At 40.4% G+C, this 21,402-nt stretch overlaps 1 long non-coding RNA gene across 1 annotated transcript; it reads left to right on the top strand.

Annotated features, from left to right (window-relative positions):
* Positions 1–299: 299 nt before the first annotated feature.
* LOC105479917 (uncharacterized) lies at positions 300–13,168 on the top strand. Its single transcript, XR_986164.2, has 3 exons — positions 300–797; positions 5,659–7,254; positions 12,300–13,168. It is a non-coding gene; the product is annotated as an uncharacterized lncRNA (long non-coding RNA).
* The last annotated feature ends 8,234 nt before the right edge of the window (positions 13,169–21,402 follow it).

Raw genomic sequence — 21,402 nt, forward strand, 5'->3', positions numbered from 1 at the left:
AGCAGACTGCCTGCAAAACATAAAAGAGGGTAGTGATGCACCCAAGCAAATTGCCCTCCCAAACTCATTTAAATAACGTCTTCTCCTCATCTATGCAAAACTCAGATGAATATTTACAACGTCCAGGAATAGGTACCACAGGAAAGAAAGAAAGAAAAATAATAATAATAAAAAAACCCCCCAACCAACCCAACCTAATCCTGCAAGTGTAATCATTCTCAAAATGATCCCCAAACAAAGTGTTCTAGCTGTGGTTGCCCGGCAACAGTCCCACTGTAGTATTCTGCCTAGGTACATATAAAGTGGAGTCGTCTTTTCTGCACAGAGTGTGCACTATCAACGTAACAGCAGAGATGGAGAGCAAGAAGTGAGGAGGTTAAAAGTCAGGGTCAGAAGTTCAGGTTGCTCTGACCCTCAAATCAATTTCAAGCACTGTTTGTGACATTTTTCTGTGTTCCCTCGCTTGATGTTAGTCTTTGCAATGAACCACCGAATCAGACTTCAGGGATCATGGGACCTTGGGGTTTCAGTGGGGTCAGGTCAATTTCTACCTACCAGTGTACTGCCACCTATGAAGCAAACCACTATCTAGGCGTCTGAGAACCTCAAAGTCGTGAAACTCCGAGGGGAGAGAGAGAGGATGAAGTTGCTGTGGCCCCTGTGTCTTTGGGTCCTGCCATAGCTCAACCTGTGGCTTTAGGGGGACTGTGTGCAGCCAGGTCATAGTGTTACCAGAAAGGGATCCTGATCCAGACCCCAAGAGAGGGTTCTTGGACCTTGTGCAAGAAAAATTCGGGGTGAGTCTATAGAATAAAGTGAAAGCAAGTTTGTTAGAGAAGTAAAGAAACAAAAGAATGGCTATTCCATAAACAGAGCAGCCCTGAGGGCTACTGGTTGCCTATTTTTATGGTTATTTCTTGATTATATGCTAAACAAGGGGTGGGTCATTCATGAGATTTCTGAGAAAGGGGTGGGGATTTCCTTGAAACTGAGGGATCCTCCGGTTTTCAGACCGTATAGGGTAACTTCTTGATGTTGCTATGGCATTTGTAAACTGTCATGGTGCTGGTGGGAGTGTCTTTTAGCAGCTAATACATTATAATTAGCATATAATGAGCAATGAGGACGATCCGAGGTCACTTTCATCACCATCTTGTTTTTGGTGGATTTTGACCGAAATTTCTTTATTGCAACCTGTTTTACAGCAAGGTCTTTGTGACCTGTATCTTGTGCCGACCTTCTGTCTCTTCCCATGACTTAGAATGCCTAACCTCCTCGGAATGCACCTCAATAGGTCTCAGCCTCATTTAGCGCCCTGGTCAAGATAGAGTCACTGTGGTTCGAAGGCCTTTGGCAATAGGATTGACAACTCAGTTAGAGAAAGCTGGTCCCTGGCATGGGCATCTCTCCCAAGGCATTCTTCCAAAGGAACAGGGATCATTTTTTAGTCACCTTTTTAACAAATGCATATGTACAGGGGAAAAAGAAGAAGAAGTAAATCACATAAAATAATACATCCTCATATGGCCTTAATCATTGGTCCTAATAGAGTTATGAAAGCATGGAAACATGAGGCTACAGTGTACTCAGGTCCACCCCCACCCCCTCCCCAGAGCTGGACATGATACCTAGGATGGTTCCAAATCTCATAGGACTTTTCCTTTTATTTCTAGATCATTTTAAGATAGTCTCATGCACCTAAGCAATAGATGACTTCATTTTTAATTGAGTGTTTTTCTTATTTATTGTTTATTAATTTATAATATAATTAAGGAGTTTTATTCACTACAAGGCACAATTATTTGGGGGGAGGGGTTCTTATAATTGCTTAATTTGTGACTTATCTTAGCAAAATATTAACAATACCCCTGAAAACTCCCACCTAAAATTTCCCCAAATATCTCTGTGATTAGAATAACTTTCCTGCTCAAAGATCTTTAGTGAGTACCCCATTCCTCAGAATAACATTTAAGCCCCCTAGTTTAGCAATTTTGCTGCCTGGCCCTAACCTACCTTTTTAAGGCTTATCTCCCACTACTTCCCTCTGTGAAGTCTGGGTTCAATCAAACCAAAAGTGTAGCTGGATAAAGCCGAAGCTGCAGAGCAGGGCGTCAGGGCATCTGCCTGCTAGTCAGCTCCCTCTTGATTGACAGTGTGATTGTGGGCAGGCGCCCTCACGTCTCTTGGTCTTCGTTTCCTAATAAATGCATTGGAGGAGTGAGACCAGGTGCTTTCTAAGATGTCACACGTTTAGACGCTGGCTTCTCCAAAGGGTTTTAGGCTGTTGACCATCCTGTCATTTCAGAAGCTTTCTTCTCTTGTATTTCACGATATTGTTCTCTCTTGGTTTTCTTTCTACTTCTCTAATGCTTCTTTTTTAGTTTGTTTCTCATGTAATGCATCCTCTGTTCCAGGATTAATATTGACAAGACCTGCCTTCAGCAATCCTCTCTTTCAATTTCCTGGATGATCTCAACCATAATAACAACTCTATGTAATGCCCCAGAGCCCATTTCTGTAATCTGCATCTCCATCTGAGAAGGCCCCACTGAATTCCAGTTACATGCTCCAACTCCACCAGACTTCTCCATTGGGGCATCTCAGGCACTCCCATCCCAGGGTTTCCAAGCCTGAACTCATGATTTTTCTCCTCAAACTGGTTGTTCACCATACTTTACTCCTACATTTGGTTTAGTGTATCATGCAAGCCACAGACTTCGCAGTCATATTAGAATGCTACCTTTCCCTAACCTCTAACAGATATTCTCAGGTGAGTCATCAAAGTCTGGCCATTTTTTATTCCAATTAAATATCTCTTGAGTCTGTCCTTTCTTCTCCAACCCCACTGTCAATACCCTTGTAGAGACCTGACTGCTCTTCAGGTCTCCTAGCTAGTTTCTCTACCTTTAGAATAAGCAACCACCCTGAGGCCTTCATTCTGCTGCCAGTGCCATCTGTATAACATGAAGTATGACCAAGCCCTTTGTTTTCCGAAATCTGTTTGTGTTTCGTCATAGCCTATTGGGTGAAGTCTGATATCCTGAGCATGATGTACAAGGCCTTTGTGATTGGAGCTGTCTCATTTCTCTCGATCTGCCCTGTGCACCAGGAAGATGGCATTACTTTGAGTTCATGACTGGACCATGCTCTCTAACACCTCTATACCTTTTCAATGTGGCCCCCTCTGCCTAAAATAACCTTACTTACTCTTCTACTCCTCTGTGCTTCTCTAATGCCCTAGCTGTGCCTCTGTTTTCTGTTGTATTTTTTTTTCTGTGTGTGTGTGTTTCCCACCATTGGATTGAAAGCTACTTGAGGTCTAGGACTGCCCTCATTTTTGCACACTTAGCTCACTAGTGGAAGGAAACTGACATTTATATAATTGTTGAAGGCTAAGTGTGATGGCTCATGCCTGTAATCCCAGCACTTTGGGAGCCCAAGGCGGGAGGGTTGTTTGAGCCCAGGAATTCAAGACCAGCTTGGGCAACATAGTGAGACCTTGTCTCTACAAAAAAATTTTCAAAATTAGCTGGGTGAGGTGGCATGTACCTGTAGTTTCAGCTATTCAGGAGGCTGTGGTGGGAGAGTTGCTTGAGCCTGGAAGGTCAAGGCTACAGTGAGCTATGGTTGCACCACTGCACTCCAGCCTGGGTGACAGAGTGAAACCTGTCTTAAATAAAAATTATAAAAATAAAAGAAAAAAATATATATACAAAATCGTTAAGTAAACGGTTGAATCTGTATGGTTTATTTATTCACTCTCTGATAAATGGGTCTTGCATTTTTCTTGAATGACTTCTCTATTTCTCTTTGACTTTCCATATAATGTTTAAATTTGAATATCTCATTCTTTCCTTGTCTAAGCCTTTTCCAACTATCCTAATCTAAAGAAATAACTTCATCTTCAGAAATATCATGTATTTAATAATTAATGTTGCCCATGTCAGTTCCTACTCCCCAGGTAAGGTATTCAAAGTGTTAACTTTGTCTTGCCCGCAATGATTTGGCAATCATGGTCTTCAGAAAGTACCTCTTTCTGTATTGATTATTACTGGTGTACTTGGTTTACTAATGCCAGTCTTGTCATGTCTTTTTTTTTTTAAGACAGCGTCTCACTCTGTCACCCCAGTTGGAGTGCCGTGGTGCGAACTCAGCTCACTGCAGCATCCTGGGCTCAAGCCATCCCCTCACCTCAACTCTCTAGTAGCTGGAACTACAGGTGTGCACTACCATGCCTGGCTAATTTTTTTGTATTTTAGTAGAGATGGGGTTTCACCATTTGCCCAGGCTGGTCTTGAACTCCTGGGCTCAAGCGATCCGTCCACCTTGGCCTCCCGCAGTGTTGGGATTACAGGCATGAGCTACTGTGCCTGGCCATTGTCTTTTCTATTTAGTGCCATTTTTATATCACCACAGAGCGGTCACTTAATATCTTAGCCATAAAAAATGGAGCTGGTACCATTTCTTTTCTTCAGTAAGAGTCTGCTTGCTTCCCTTATTTGTTTGTTTAATATTTAAAGAAATAAAGCAAGGTGTCACAGTTACATTATAGAAAATGTTGCCATGACAAGCATTTATATTAAAGAAATTCTAGTCTTATCTGTGCTTTGATGATATGTATATTTTAATTAATCTTACAAGGGGAGCTCAGAGAAATTTTGGTTCTCAAAGCAGTAATATCAAAAGACAAACTCCAAATACGAGTGGTTTTGGAAAGCCGGCGGCAAGGAAGATGTGTTATTAAGATGCACTGGTTGTGTAAGAGCTGTTATTATTCATAATTCTGCTTTAGATGCTTAATATTTTCTTCAGAGGTTTAGGCAAAGATTATTGCTACATTTCTGCAGTCATTGGAAAAATCCAGTGTAAAACTTGAGAGTAGGAATAGATAAACCTTTTTAAAAAAGTAAGTTTTGGGTGAGGATAAGTATCCCACAGTACACTGGACATTTCATAGAACTTATCCGATGCCCTCTTGGGAGACTGTCAGAAATTTTGTAAATATCAGGAGAGTAGACTTTCCGGGGCTGCTTCTGTGCTCCACTTCTGCCTCTAACAAAAAGAAAAAATATAAAGTTATGCAATTAAAAAGGTGTTAGTTAAATCCTTTCAGGCCAGAATGGAGACTGAACTGGAGTTTGGGGTATATGTTTTATTTAGCCCTTAAATTTATAAAACAAAATTTTAGTCTTTGGTGAAAGTTACATTCCTAGAAGCCCACTGGAAAAAATGGTTGTTTATCACCTTAAAAATATGCATTATCCTTTTATTTAAGTGCTTTCAATGTGGAGTGCAATATTTTATATCTGTCTAAACTTTTAATTTCATAAAATCCCAACTTTTAATTTCATAAAATCCAGCTGGCCAAATGCAGCCACCACAATTGAAATTACCTTCTGACCTCAAGCCCCTTAGTTTAAGAAAGTTTACTGGGAGGGTTCAAAGGATGCATTGGAAGACTTTATGGAATAAAAGATGTGATCGGAAATGGCATTAAAAACTATGCTGGATTCTAATTTGTGGGGCTTGTGATATTTACTAACCTGGTTCATGAAAATTGGGTCTTGAAACTAAGACTTTCTTATGTGAAATATATCTAACTTTGCTTCGACTAAGTTTAACAGTACAATTAATAAAATCCTGTTACTGCCTCCCCAGCTGATGGCACTAGAACTGAACCCAGAAGCTGCAGCAGTGGATGGATGATGATCTGAAGAAATGAGATCCCTGATGAGCTGGGAGTCAGGGTTCCTGTAACCATGATGTCACACCCTCATCCTGACACCAAGATGGGCTGGACCCATCTGTCACCCAAGGCAAACAAAATGCTTGGTCTGAATCTTTCAGAAGAAAACTAAAAATCGAGTCATTGCTCAGAATTTTGCTTGTGTGTGGCTTAAGTCTTCTCCTGTTGAGGAAGGTGTTGAGTTTGACCATGACAGCCCCACCCAATCCTCGGCTCATCCCAGCCACCAGAGAGGATCTGGAGATTCGAGGCTATGTCATGGAAGACCTTGTCAGAGCACCAGGTCATACTGTGCTGCAGGTGGGGTTCGGATGCCCAGTGACAACCACCGGGAACACTCATCCCTAAAAGTCTGTTGAACTTAAAGTTCTACTCAAGACTTTCTACATTAAATACCCTTTCATATAGCAAAATCAGCCATGTTCTGAGATGTGAAACTGCAGCACAAATTACTGTGGTCTCCACCTATAGAAATGGAATGTTACTTCATAAAGCCCCAGGCCAAAAAAGAAACCCCAAAACTCTGAAATGACACCCTTAAATTTAACCCGAACATCTGGCCAGCCTCCTCCATCATTGAAACTTCTCCTGAGTGTTGGCATGGATCCTATGTTTCTCCAGCCAGGCAGCTTTGCTCCCCATTCTTGATGGACCCACTGAGTCCCAATTTTCTACATTTTACTTGGGTCACTCCTCCACTTTGGGATGCTTTTCTTACTTTGTCGTACTTTAAAAATGTTTCTTCTCTCCTGCACTCAGCTTCGCGCATTTGTCTTCTTTCTTGATGTAACTTGCTTAGTTCTCGCTACATCAATTCCTAGAGCCATTCATCTGTACTTCTGAATCATTTAAGTTTTGTTTCGTTGCAAGTAATGGAAACCCACTCTGAGTAACTCAAGCAAGAACTGGAATTTATTGGAAGGACAGTGGGATATATCATAAGATCCAAAAAGAATTGAACAAACAATTTCAGAGGGAAGAAAAAGGGTAGCTCCAGTGAGTTCAGCAACAAGACAACATAAATCTTTCTAGAGCATAGCTACTAATATTATTCAGCTGCAAGAGCCCCTACCCCATGAGAAACTTGATTGAAAATTCTGATTTCCTGCAGAGAAGAATCTGATTGACCCAGTTTAGTTTTGGTTGCCCAATTGCTCAATCTTACATGAATTATTTCCAGCCAAGGGGACAGGGTGTATTATAGGGACATACCTGCTTTCTCCAAAGAAAAGATCTCGGCATTTCCTGATCATTTCCCTGAGAAGGAGGAATCTTTGGGAGCCAAGAAGATACCTCAAGTATAATGAACTCAGTTACACTTTTTTGAAATCTGAGTATTTGGTATGTAGTGTGCATTTTAAAAAACATGTCTCTTTCCAGGATACAATGTTAACCTCTTCCATGGTGGAGTAGGGCTATGTGATTTTGTGCTCAATTTACCTAGCTGGTGGGCCTCCAGTAGAGGCTGAACCAGTCAAGCCAGCTGATACCACATTAATTTTCCAAAGGTAAGTTTCTCTTGGCTAATATTCCTTCTCTCAACTTAAAAAACACCCACTATACACCGAGATACATTGAAAATTTAAGGGTAAATTAGACGTGATCACTTTTCTTAAGACATAAAATCTAGTAGATTTCCTATATAATGAATATTTTTTAATTTTCATTTTTAAAGACAAGGTCTCACTCTATCACCCAGGCTGGAATATAGTGGCACAATCATAGCTCACTCACTGCAAACTCAACTCCCGAGCTCAAACAATCCTCCTGCCCCTGCCTTCCAAGTAGCTATGACCACAGGCACATGTCACCATGCCCAGTTAATTTTAAACAATTTTTTTTTTTTTTTTGTAGAGACAGGGTCTTACATGTTGCCCAGGCAGATCTTGATCTCCTGGTCTTAAGCAATGCTTCTGCCTTGGCTTCCCAAAGTGCTAGGATTACAATTGTGAGCCCATGCACCCAACCTATATGAATAATATTTTAAGGATTTTTGATTAAAAAATACTTTCAAAAAGTTATCATTAGACCCATTTTGAAGATTCTCAGAAGCTGGGCAGTTTCTGCTTGAGTTATCAAGTGGCCTTCACTTTAGGCAAGTTTTTGGGGACTCACTGTAAAGTAGAGGACTCTGAGTGACCACATCTCTCAAATACAGTGTTTTTTATTATCTCCTGACATTTGGAGCTTAAGGAAATATACAATGACATGATTTTTTTTTCCTCTTAACTATCCAAGACAACATTGGAAGACCACACACGTCTCCACTTTACTGATGTTTTACATTGTGCTTGCAGGTGCTATCTTAGAGGTGTGATGTTGCTCTTGTACTATGTATATAAATGCTTTCTATGACTCAGGAATTCTATTGCATTTAAATGAAACTTGTTAGAGTAGAAAGAGACCGGAGTAAGCTAGACTTGGGTTTCAGTCTTTCAACTTTACAACTTACTAGCTTTATGGCTTTGGCCAAGTTACTTCCTGAGACTTGGTTTCTTCATCAGCAAAGTAGAATAATAATAATACATGTTTTACACAGTTGTTACGGGAAATAAGTACGATAATATATGTGAAAGGGGCCAGGCACGGTGGCTCACATCTGTAATCCTAGCACTTTGGGAGGCCCAGGCAGATGGATCACCTGAGGTCAGGAGTTGGAGACCAGCCTGGCCAACATGGTGAAACCCTGTCTCTACTAAAAATACAAAAATTAGTTGTGAGTAGTGGCACGTTCCTGTAGTACCAGCTATGTTGGAGGCGGGGGCATGAAAATTGCTTGAACTTGGGAGGCAGAGGTTGTAGTGAGCCGAGATTGTGCCATGGCACACCAGCCCAGGCAGTGAAGAGAGACCTTGTCTAAAAAAAAAAATATATATATATATGTATATATATATGAAAGGGCCTGCCAAATATGTGTGTGTGTGTGTGTGTGTGTGTGTGTATGTGTGTGAGAGAGAGAGACTGAGAGAGAGAGAAAGGACCTGCAAAATAGAAAAATCAGCATACATTTTCTTGCCTCCAGCACAGTAAAACCATGAATCTCCTTCCCTGGGCCTCCACCTCATTATAGATGCCTCCTCTGTGTCCTAGCCTGCAAAGACAAGCAGCTCAGGGAGGATGGGCAGGTGGGTTCCTATTCCTTCCAAGGCAGCCCAGCTTGATAGTATCTAATGATTTCTGAGGCTGCATGGCCATAGGCAGTCAAACCCTGGGTATCTGAACAGAAGGCTGAAACCATAGAATCATGTCCCTGTGACTGTTGGCACAGCTTTGTGTATTCTACAGAGGCTTACTGTATAGTTTATTTCAACACACAGACAAAGATGCTTAATGTAAGGAACCGCTACAGGTTAATCAATCAATGGCTCCTCTAGTGGTTTTCATTTTTAAAAAGAAGTGGACGAATAAACAAATTTGGCCTTGGGATGCCATTCAGCTCAAAGTCAGTGGCAATCACAAATGGCTTTAATAAATGAAAGAGATATTTTGGCATAGCCCATTGAGGCATATGAAGAGCAATGCCCTTGCCAGTATCATAGAGTATATTAGATACTCTACGTTAATTGCTTCTTATGAATGGAAGGGATGTAGGAAATGGAATTTTAATTTGTACATTTAAGCTATGCGATTGAAGTTGAAAAGGTCTTTGTGACCTTATGGATTTGAAAGAAAAAGAAAACTTTTTTTTCTTTCAAAAGAAAGAAAAAGGCATAGCTGAAATTGGCATAAAAGTTATGTCCCATGGCTGATGTTGCTGCTGTTTGATGCTTGCTGTCAAATTGTAGAAAAGCAAGACATGAATCCCAGAGTAATTTTCTATGTGTGCATTTGCCAACAAATAAGGCTGAGTCTAGTTGGAACTTTGGGTTGTTCAGAAATGGTAGAAACATAGTCAGTTTGTGTTCTATCTTCCATCGAGAGTTCTTGAGTTGGTAGAAGCTTAAACTGTTTTTACACCTCTTGCTTGATAATCAGACCCAGACTGCATGTTCTGCAGATGTACTGACATATTCTATGACAAGCCTTGAGGGCTTCTAGCATGAATTAAGAGGAAAACCCTAGAGTGGTATTGACATTTCATTTTTGGAAAAGCCAGAGAAGGCATAAGGAGCATGGCTGGATTGCAGGCTGGGGTAGCTTCTTCACCTGGGCTCTGTTATCATTTTCCACAGCACCATTTGCTGCCACACCCTGAAATGCATTCTTTGATGGTAGAACTTGCTCGCCATTTAAATTCCATGTGCCTATGACTTATTCTAAGGATACCCTGAGTGCATTGTGTTTGCAGCTCTTGTGCAGTCGGATCTCTGCCACTTTTTCTGTAATTGTCAACCATCTTGGTTGCCCAATGAGAAGCAGCTTGATATATGCATCAAGCCAACTCATTTTCTCTGTTTTCATGCCTAATTCCCCAAAATGAGTTTATTCCTCACAGTATATAAGTAGATATTTTATATATATATGACATATCATACGCCTGAAAAATCTGATATACGTGTACAACAATGAAAATAAACATTAGACCAAAAATAAATAAATAAAAATAAAAAAGAGATAAGGCTTTGTTCCTAGCTAATTATATGATCTTAAGTAAATAAATAATGTATCTTCTTTGGGCTTCTCATTTCTCATCTTTAAAATTCGTAAACAAAAAAGTGAAAAGACAAAAATAAAAAAGAAGAAAAAAATTAAAAATCCACAAACAAGATATAAAAATAAAAATAGATAGTCTGTAAAAAGTATTTGAAAACTATCAAGTCCTATATAAATGGGGACTGTCTTAGTCTGTTTTGTGTTGGTATAAAACAGGTTTTGGTTTCCTGGGCTACACTGGAAGAACAATTGTCTTTGGCCATACATAAAATACACTAAAATTAATGATAGCTGATGAGCTTAAAACAAAATCACAAAAAAATCTCATAATGTTTTAAGAAAATTTACAAATTTGTGTTGGGCCATATTCAAAGCCATTCTGGGCTGCCTGTGTCTGTGGGTGAGATAAGCTTGCTATAAAAGAGTATCTCAGGCTGGGTAACTTATAAAGAAAAGAGGTTTGTTTGGCTCACAGTTCTGCAGGCTGTACAAGAAGCATGGTGCCAGCATCTGCTACTGGTGAGGGCCTCAGGGATCTTCTAATCATGGTGGAAGGTGAAGGGGGAGCAGGTGTCACACAGCAAGAGAAGAGAAAAAGAAAAAGGAGGAGGTGCCAGGCCCTTTTTAACATTCTCATGGGAACTCATAAAGCAGAGATGGCAACAAGCCATTCATGAGTGACCCACCCCCATGACATAAACACCTCCCACCAGGCCCCACTTCCAACACAAGGGGTCAAATTTCAACATGCGGTTTGGAGGGAACAAATATCCAAACAATATCCAGGGGCAGTATTTTAGTACTTGCTTTGAACTGAGAACATCACTAGGAGAGATGAAAAAATGAAGGGCACAGTACCTGCCTTCATGAGATTGGTAATTTCCACAGGAATATCACACATAAACACATATAAGAACTAGCCATGTGAGTCATTATATGCTCGTGCACATAATGTAGGCAGGCGGCCTACACCATGATCATAGTTCAAAACAATTGAAATCTTATAAACATTAAATTGCTACCCAAGCATAAGGTGTTATTATTAATGATAAACATGATCATCATTCTACCATTTCCATAGGACACTGATTATTTTAGAGATTGTTGCCATTCTTCTTGATGTCCTAGCTTAGGTTCAAGATAAACCTACATACGTGTCATTTATTTAGTGCCTTTATATATCTTGCTTACCACTATATCCCAATACCTAAAACAATGTCTGAAGGTATATCATGGAATGAATGGATGAGTCAGTTAATCAGTGAGAAAAGAAGCTGCTTTTTTGGGGGGCCCACCCATGTATTTTGTAATTCTGGAGAAAAAAAATAAAGCTGGTCTGGACACACACATCCATATTAGCTTCATCATACAAAAAGACATATTGACATTGAAGACAGCAAGTAGAGGGGCCTGGTAGTTATCTGAAAAAGCTGTCTAGATAGCTGTTAATCTCCTGCATCCATTGAGAACCATTAGTCTAATGTACCAAGGACTCTGTGTCTCTACCATGGTGCATTAGGGAGATGAAAACCTTTCATGGACAGTTTCCTGCCTTGTAACTTTCTCTGATTCCTTACAGCCACCTAGAACTCATGCTATTAAGACACTTGCACACGGTTACTGTGTGAATTTAGGTCTGATTGAATCGTTAATTGTTTTAACCAGGATATTGTTCTAAAAGCAGTTGGAGGGATGTAAAGTAAAATCTTTACCCATTGGTGTTCACCTAATGCTGGTCTTGATCAGTCTAAATGGAGTTGTTTTCCAGGAAGATAAACTACTCGAATCAGTTTCAATGTAATAGTTAACCCCTCAGGCCAGAGCACATGGTTGTCATCGTGCAGCTGCACTGATAGAATAGTTTGGCCTGTCTGAATGTTTGTCCTATTTCTACATAATTGCTGACCACCCATAATCTGCAAGGAATAATCAATTTTTTCTTTTCTTCTGATTGTCTAAGAAACAAAAGCTGCTCTTCCTTCCTTATTTCAAAGTTTGACAGAAAGCAAAAGGTGAAGAATAAAAGCGCCTTGCATTGTCTAACATCTACCGCAGTGTTTGAGCTGCAGCTGCTCCTCCTCCCGTGATTATTTTCAAATATTTCCTCAAAAAAGGCATTAAAGAAAAACACAAGATATTACACGGGGAACCAAAACAAATCACAATCTTCAAGGACAAAGCATTGCAAAATGGCTTACATCCCCAAATGGGAACAGATATGGCTGGAAATTAAAACAATCTTTTTTATTTTAAGTGGAAATGCTAGCAGATGCCACAAGAAACATATGGAACTCACCACAGACAAATAGGGAACGCTTTCTACGTGTGGAAGTAGAGCAAAGGCAGTGACCACCTCTGACTGTCAGGGGAACCATCAGCTCGAACTGTTTGCTATGGCAGGAGGGAGTTTGCAGAGTCTGGGGTCCTGCCCTCGTGGAAAAGCTTTAACGATCTTGACTGCGTAATTTAAGTCATTCTTGTCAGGGAGTTTCAGAACACTATTCACAATTATATTTATTTCAAAATGCATTGATCCCAGATATCTTTTTAAATGTGCTCACCACTGAATTTGTGCATTGTTACATATTCCCTCTTTGAACCTCTGAATGAAACAAAATAAATAGGAAAAAATGGAGACATAGAAGCACTGTCCACAAGGCATCTCCCACTCTAGAGGTCTCCCAGCCCCATGCTAGCTTGTTAATTTTTTGTTATAGCTTGTCTGTCAAACAAGGAAGATATAATTCTCCAGACAACATATTTTTCTAAAGCAATGTTTTTGTACAATTTCCTGATTTCCAAAAATATGACCAACAGAATTCTGGTTGAGTTTTGTTGTTGTTGTTGTTTTAATTTCTCTGAAAATGGCAGTGATATAGTAAATGTTCCCTTGCCCATATACCACGTGGAATAATTTTACTGTGAGACTCAGAGAAGGCAATCACAAGCCAGCTTTCCTTAAGTAGTATTTATCCTTTCCAAATAGTTCACTGGGGGGCGTGACAGGAATAAAATGCTTTCTCTATACAAAAGTATTGTTTCTAAAGATGAAAAAGCCCTGAAATCCTGACTGACATTCAAGTTGGAGGTACTGTGAATATGTGGAAAAATAGGATTTTACACAGTGACAACACCAATAAGCATTCTGAAAGGCATGCTTGCAATGAAAGAGCTCCGTTTGGAACAATCCAGATTGTGGGCTAAAATGGTCTCCATGTGGCAGAGTATATTTGTGAATGAAGTGCCTGTCAATGAGGAGAAATCAATTTTAACAGCTCATTTATTGATGAAACCAAGTCTAGTCTCAGCAGTTAAAGTGCTTTCTTGGAACAAGAACTAGAGGATTCATCTGTCTCACCTTAACGGATGAAAGAAAAGCTTCTCATAAAAAATGTTATGGCTCCTCTGCCACTGGAGCTTGGATGAGCTAATATTTGATAATTAGTTAACAGGGCAGTTGGGAAACGTAGAACGCCTGCTCTTTCCCATGCTTGTTGGATTCTGTGGGGTAAGAATCATTCAAATATGCCTAAAAATGAATGCTGTAATGGTTGTATTCTGGAATTATGGATCTTTCTAACACTGCCAAACTTCTTTAACTCTGTTTTTGATTTGACGACTCTGGTTTATTTATCATCCCAACACTGTGCCTGGCTTTTTCCAGGCCTGAACTCACACACAGCTCATGGGAATGGCACCCTGTAGAGTTGTGCAGTACACAGCTGGGTGCACTGTCCCTGTGTAGGTCGCCTCCTCCCTGAGGCTGGATACATACTCGCCTTCCTTCCTAGTTGAAGTCCTGCTCTTTCCGCTCCTGGTTCCAGCTCTTCTGTGAAGCCCTTCCCCACTCTAACAGATCGTAGCCATAACTCTTCTCTTGTATCTGTGATGACCTCAGTCACTACTTGGAATTGACCATGTTTTGTTAGCTGTGTACATGTGTCTGTTGAGAGACATGATACTAGGTGATTGGAAGCTTCAAGGCAAAGTTGGAATGCTCTTTTCAATTCCCATAATGCACAAGTGTTTGCCGCCTTGATTCCTGGCACTATGCCAAAAATTGAGGCATCATTCTTGATCTTTCTCTCTTTATTACCTACCTCTCTTCAAAGAACAAGTCCAGGCAGCTCTATGACCAAAATACATTGATAGTCTTACCTCTTTCCACCACCTCATTGGCTATCTTCTTAGACCAAGCCACCATCCTTTCTCACCTAGACAAGCCACCATCCTTTCTCACTTCGACAGCTGCCATTTCCCCCACAACTAGCTTCCTGCTTTTACCCTTTTCCCTCAATAATCCATCTTCCACATAGCATATATTTTCTCCCTCACTGCTGTTTAAAATATACCATTAGCTTTTCATTGCAATTCACATAAAATCCAAAAATTGCATAGTTTATATTTATCATTTTGTACCTGCCTAGAATCTGAATCTCCCTTTCTACTTGGGTAAGCACTCACCACTGTATGAGCTTAGTGAGAGGTAAGACTGTGCTTTCTGTAGTGAGTTAATTTAAGCACTGGTGGTGACTTAATTGCTTTCTCAATTAGATTCCACAGGGGACTATGTTTTTTTTATTTTTATTTTTATTTTATTTTATTTATTTTTTTTTTTGAGACGGAGTCTCGCTCTGTCGCCCAGGCTGGAGTGCAGTGGCGCTATCTCGGCTCACAGCAAGCTCCGCCTCCCGGGTTTATGCCGTTCTCCTGCCTCAGCCTCCCGAGTAGCTGGGACTACAGGCGCCCGCCACCTCGCCCGGCTAATTTTTTTGTATTTTTAGTAGAGACGGGGTTTCATTGTGTTAGCCAGGATGGTCTCGATCTCCTGACCTCGTGATCCGCCCGTCTCGGCCTCCCAAAGTGCTGGGATTACAGGCTTGAGCCACCGCGCCCGGCCTAACAGGGGACTATGTTAAATGAAGTTGAGAGGGATATACCTTGGTAAAATAAAAAGTGGGGAGTTCAAATTCTTCAGAGTTAGAAATGCTGGAGTAAATTAATTCTTGTAATTTGTCTTATTCTTTTTTCTCCTCTGTGAGTGTCTAGAAGGTCTTCATTCATTAAGGACTTGAGAAACACGCTGTTGAAATGGTACTATCATCTTTGAAAAACATACTAGTGCCTCTCTTCTGTGAGCCCTGAAGTGAAAATACGATCCCTCATTTCAGTGTGGCTAGAAGGATTCTAGAGTGGAAGAGACCAACCAGCAATGGATAATGGTCAGAGGCGAAGAGGGGAGGGTGAGCATGATAGGCTATAGGTCCTGCCTGGGATGTGCAACATCATTAATTGAGGATGGATCTTAAGACTGAGGTGGGAGAGGAGAAAGACAGATTCCTTTAAGTCCTCTTTTGTATTAGAAATTCTCTTTCTGTTAAGTAGAAAACAGAACTTTAGAATTCATGGAAAGAGGCCTGTTGAACCACATTGAGAGATGTAAAAGCTCCTCATCCTATTCCCAGAATTGTGCTCATTCTGGAAACCTTTAAGTGAAGGGAAAAGGCAGAATCCTTGAAGACCCTGAAATACAATCACAAGTAGGGACAATAAAACATCCTTCTCGCTTTCCTCAAGGAAACACAAGACTTCAAATTAGAGCAACCATCCACTGAAGCAATGGAAATACCCAACTATTCTACTGGTCATTAGACCTTGGGTTGAGCTAACATTAACTTCTGGTGCTTCAAGTAATACTGCAGTCCACCAAACAAAAGGAAGAATTGTAGAGGGTCAATAATTCAGCTGATGAATATTTATTGACCAACTACTGTCTGATAAGCATTGTTCTAAATGAAGAAAATATACTGGTGAGCAAGACGGAGTACTTGTGAAGTTTATAGTAGAGTAGAGAGCTAATAAATAAACAAACAAATTATTTTCAGGACAAATAGATGCTCTAAAATGGACAAAAGAAGGAACATAGTGAAGAGTGACTTAAAGGCAGCTGTTGAGTCCTGAATCCAGTGGCCCAAATTATGAAGAAGAGACAGTCATGGAAGAGAGTTCCAAACAAAGAAAACAGGACCCTGAGATGAAACAAACGTGTCTTAGTCTTCAGGGAGAAAAATGAGGACAGTGTAGGTTGCAGTATATTGAAGATGGTGGAAACAGAAATAATTGATATCAGAATCATACAGGAGCCAGGAGAATCTTATAGGCTACAATAAAGAGTTTGGATTTCATTCTGGTTGAAGTAAAAAGCCATTTGAGAATTTTATGCACAGGAGTGACATGATTTGATTTATGTTTAGAAAAATTACCTTTGATTCTGGGTAGAGTAATGCAAAAATTGGTGAAAACTGAAAACTGTTTATGAGCCTATGATGCTAGTCAAAGAAGAGATGATGGTGGTATAGACAAGTGTCACAGGAGTGGTGATTGTGGAATGTAATCAAATTTGGTGTACACTTTGTAGTAGAATTTATAGAACTTATGGATGAATTAAATGTGAACACAGGAGTGGAATAAAGGATAAAATCAAGATTTCTAGTCTGAGGTACTAGGTAGATGGTGGAAGTCTTGCTTGGGAAAGAACAGGTTTGCTGAGTGGAGAACAAAAATGAACTGCTCTCTTTTATTAGTTTAAGATGCTTATTAACATCCAAATGGAGATAATTAGTAGCCAGGAGAATATATGAGCTCAAGGAGAAGTTCAGGCGTGTATGTGCATGTAGGTATGTAGGTATATACACATACACACATACACGTGTGTATACGTGAGATATATACATTTATATATATGTTTTATGTATATATATTTTATATATATATATGTTACTGAGAGTCATGGATTTGGTAAGATAACCTAACAAGAAAGTATACATAGAAAAGAGAAGAGGGGGCCAGGCATGGTGGCTCATGCCTGTAATCCCAGCACTTTGGGAGGCTGAGGTGGGCAGATCACCTGAGGTCAGGAGTTTGAGACCAGGCTGGCCAACATGGTGAAACCCTGTCTCTACTAAAAATACAAAAATTAGCCAGGTGTGGTGGCATGCACCTATAGTCCCAGCTACTTAGAAGGCTGAGGCATGAGAATTGTTTGAACCCAGGAGGCAGAGGTTGCAGTAAGCCAAGATTGCGCCCCTGTACTCCAGCCTGGGTGACAGAATGAGACTCTGTGTCAGAAAAAATAAATAAATAAATAAAATAAAATAAAAGAGAAGGCGGGGGGATGAACACCAACCAAAACCCTGATAGATTCCATACTCTGACAATTAGAGATGCTGAAGGAAAATAAGAAGCTATCAGAGGAGATAAAAAGCAGTAAGTCAGGTGAGAGAGGAATCTTAGACCTATCCCATTGTGTTTTCCCCAGTCTAAACATAGGTAACATTGACAATGGACAGAATCCATGCACACCAGCTCCCAGATCTGTGAAGGGAAGACCAAGACCAAGTGAATGTCTCTGGATATCTCCCTCTTTACCTCTTTACTTTACCAAAATAATATTACAAAAGTGACCTTGCATAATTAGAGACTTGAAAATGCACAGGCATAGTGATTTTTATAACATTCTAGTTTCATGTTCCACTATGACTTGTTGATGGATCTTGGAGCGTAATATATTACTGTTTGATTAATCAAATAGTGACTTTCATTTTAGTTGCTGTTTCAGATGTGATTTCCTTACTAAAGCAAATTAGTGCATCCCTGGCACCTGGTATACAGTATGAAGTAAAAAAAATACTTTTTCTTAGTCTCATTAAACAAAGAACACTAGAATTCATTTGTTTTCACCTGGAAAGGATTACAGATTTGTCAGAAGTTATTACTTTACCTCTAACTGTGGGCCACAATATGGGCCAGTGACGTTGATCTTCTCTCCACCCCACACAGCATCATGCTGGTTCAGTAAGTTTGCAGTGTTTTGCTGCAGTGAAAGTAGCAGATCTAGATGCATCAAGAAGACACGTACAAGCCAGAGGCTCTACCATAAATTCCACGAAAATATAGGGCACAACTACCTTAGTAACATTATGGGGATTGCACCTGACAAAACAGCATACCTTTGCACTCCATACCACTAAGAGGTGGTCTCTCCAGATTTTGGAGGTATTTTAGCAGTCTCCCCTTGTCCATAAAAAATATATTCCAAGACCCTTAGTGGATGCCTGAAGCCCTGGATACTACCAAACCAGATTGCCATCAGGTGGAACGCCTTTCTGTTGGTGTCTTCCACCCACAAATTTTACACCTTTTCCGTCTTAACTAAGCACTTTTCATGCACTGTGACTGTAACTTTTGCAGTTCGAGGTGTGACAGCAAAACCAGTACAAATTTCTATTTCCTTCGTCACAATTCCACAGATAGAAGACTTGTTCTTACTATAGATCTTAGCAACCTCAGCGTGCGATTTTCTTTCTTTCCTCCTCAAGTCAAGAACTTTCATTTTTTCACTTAAGGGAAGCACTTTATAGCTTCTCTTTGGCATATCTGAATTTCCAGCATTACTACTCTTGTGCTTTGGGCCATTATTAAGTAAAATAAGGATTACTTGAACACAGCACTGCGATACCACGACAATTGATATGATAATCGAGACGACTTCTAAGTGACTCACGGGTGGGTAGTGTAGACAGCATGGAGATGCTGGGAGAAGGGAGGATTCGTGTCCTGGGTTGGGTGGAGCAGGACAGCCCAAGATGTCATCATGCTTCTTAGAATGGCACACAATCTACAACTCACGAATTTCTTATCTCTGGAATTTTTCATTTAATATTTTCTGACCGTAGTTGACTGTGGGTAACTGAAACCACAGAAAGCAAAACCATAAATAAGTGCGGGTCTACTGTACATGAAACATTTGTGTGTTCCAGTCTTACCCACTTATAAGGTGAACTGAAAGTCTTGAGCAGGGACTAGAGCAGGAGGTTGGCCAATGGAATCTGGGTCACAAGCCATTTTATTACTTAGTCCTCATGGCTGAGCAGAATTCTGGTGCTTTAAGTGTCTTGGAAAATGGGAATACTACATGAAATTCTGGTACCATCAAAAGGGAAATCACGAGAATTTTGGAGGGAAATCTTACCTTCTTTAACAAATATTTATCCTTATTTTACTTAATAATGGCCTGAAGGACTCATGCTCCTTTTAAGAAACAGTTGTTTTTTGTTGTTGTTGTTTTGTTTTGTTTTGTTTTTTGAATGCTGGGATCTGGTATAGATTGAATGCCTGATCACAAACAGTAGGAGACCATGTGACTCATGTTGTCCAACATGAATAAGGATTGTCGGATTGCCATTGCCATAAAATCTGATATGCCCAGCGTGTCTTCATCATACAAAAATAGGGTTTATGAGACAGAGACCAAGCAGGTTGTGAAAGCACAAGTCAGTTCCATAAGCACACAGCTCACATTCGCAGTATGGCTATTCCTGTCTCACTGCAACCCCCTCTTTAATCTGCCTTAATACCTCACTGGAGGTCCCTGTGAAAAGATGGCTACAGAGGAACAATTTTAAAGCCTGGTCTACAGATGCTCTGCTTAGTATGAGTGTGCTGGTCCCCCTGGAAATGGACTGCTGTGTTATTACAGCTGCATTTATCACAGGTGGTCCTGAGGGGAGTGGAAAAAGAACATCTTTCCAGTACAAATAACTTTGGGTAGGAGATCTCGTAACTGCACTGTCAGGAAGAAGAGAGAGCCTAAGATAAGAATCTATTTCAGGGCATGTGCAGTGGTTCATGGTGTGGATCTATAGTTGGAGATGTGGAAGGAAAAATATTAGAGGACTGTTGACAATGAAATTTGAAGGGAAACGTGTAGATGGATTTATTGGAATGGGTCCAGAGTGAGATATTTGCTCCTGATATGAATGCTTACCAAAATGCTTCCATGACAGAAATAGCCTCAGTTGTTAGGTTGTTGAGAAGAGCATCATTGTAGTTATTAGTTAACCTCATTGTCCAAATATTTCAGGGTCCTTCATGAGCTCTTGACCAAAGGAAGCATGACAGTAAAGATGGAGACTGAGGAAAGCTTCAACAACTTGGACTTTTAGTCAGTAAAGTTTATCTGGATGCTGCCACCTCAAGAGCCTAATCAGCAGCAGTGAGCAGTCTTGAAATTTTGATATGGTATTATATCCCTGAGGCGGATGTGAGCAGACAGTAATAATCTGGTGGCAGGCTTTCCATCCTGAAGAGGGACGGGTCGCATCATCATAGCCTACCATACACCACTGCTTGTGACCCAGGAACTCACTTAGAGACAAAGAAGAAGGGGATGAAGAAGAGAAAGAAGAAGAGGAGGTGGAAGAGGAGAAGACTGATATCCCTGGAATCTGGTACAGATTGAAAGCTTGATCACAAACAGCAGGTGACCATGTGACCCATGTTGCCCATCACTAGGGAGTCACTAGTTCTATCATGCAATATCCGCATTACTCAAAAGCACCTGGCTTTATAGAATGATGGAATAGCCTATCAATCAGTTGAAATGTCATCTCCTTATAGAGCCTTTCCGGGACCACCCAAGTAACTCTCTGTCCTATTACTCTGTTTTATCTTCTTTGTCCACCTTGTATTTCTTTTCTTTTTTTTTCCTTCTTTTTTTTTTTTTTTTGAGATGGAGTTTGGCTCTTGTCACCCAGGCTGGAGTAAGATGGTATGATTTCAGCTTACTGCAACCTCTGCCTCCCGGGTTCAGGCGATTCTCATGCCTCAGCCTCTCAAGTAGCTAGGATTACAGGTGTGTACCACCATGCTCAGCAAAGTTTTGTATTTTTAGTAGAGATGCGTTTTCACCATGTTGGCCAGGCTGGTCTCGAACTCCTGACCTCAGGTGATCCACCTGCCTCAGCTTCCCAAAGTGCTGGGATTACAGGCATGAGCCACCATGCCCAGCCTCCACCTTGTATTTCTATATAAACTTGTTTTAATGTATTACTTAAAAAAATCAATTTTCTCATTAGAATGCAAACTAGAGGAAGTTGAACCACACTAGTCTTATTCATCACCTGATCTGTAGCATCTAGAACAGTACTAGGAGCAAAGTAAATGTTTAGTGAATATTTTTAGTGAGTAAATAAACTATTAATGAAACGAATAGTTAGGACCTC

The sequence above is a fragment of the Macaca nemestrina genome, chromosome 9 (genome assembly GCF_043159975.1).
Source record: "Macaca nemestrina isolate mMacNem1 chromosome 9, mMacNem.hap1, whole genome shotgun sequence".
NCBI classification, from domain to species: Eukaryota; Metazoa; Chordata; class Mammalia; order Primates; family Cercopithecidae; genus Macaca; species Macaca nemestrina.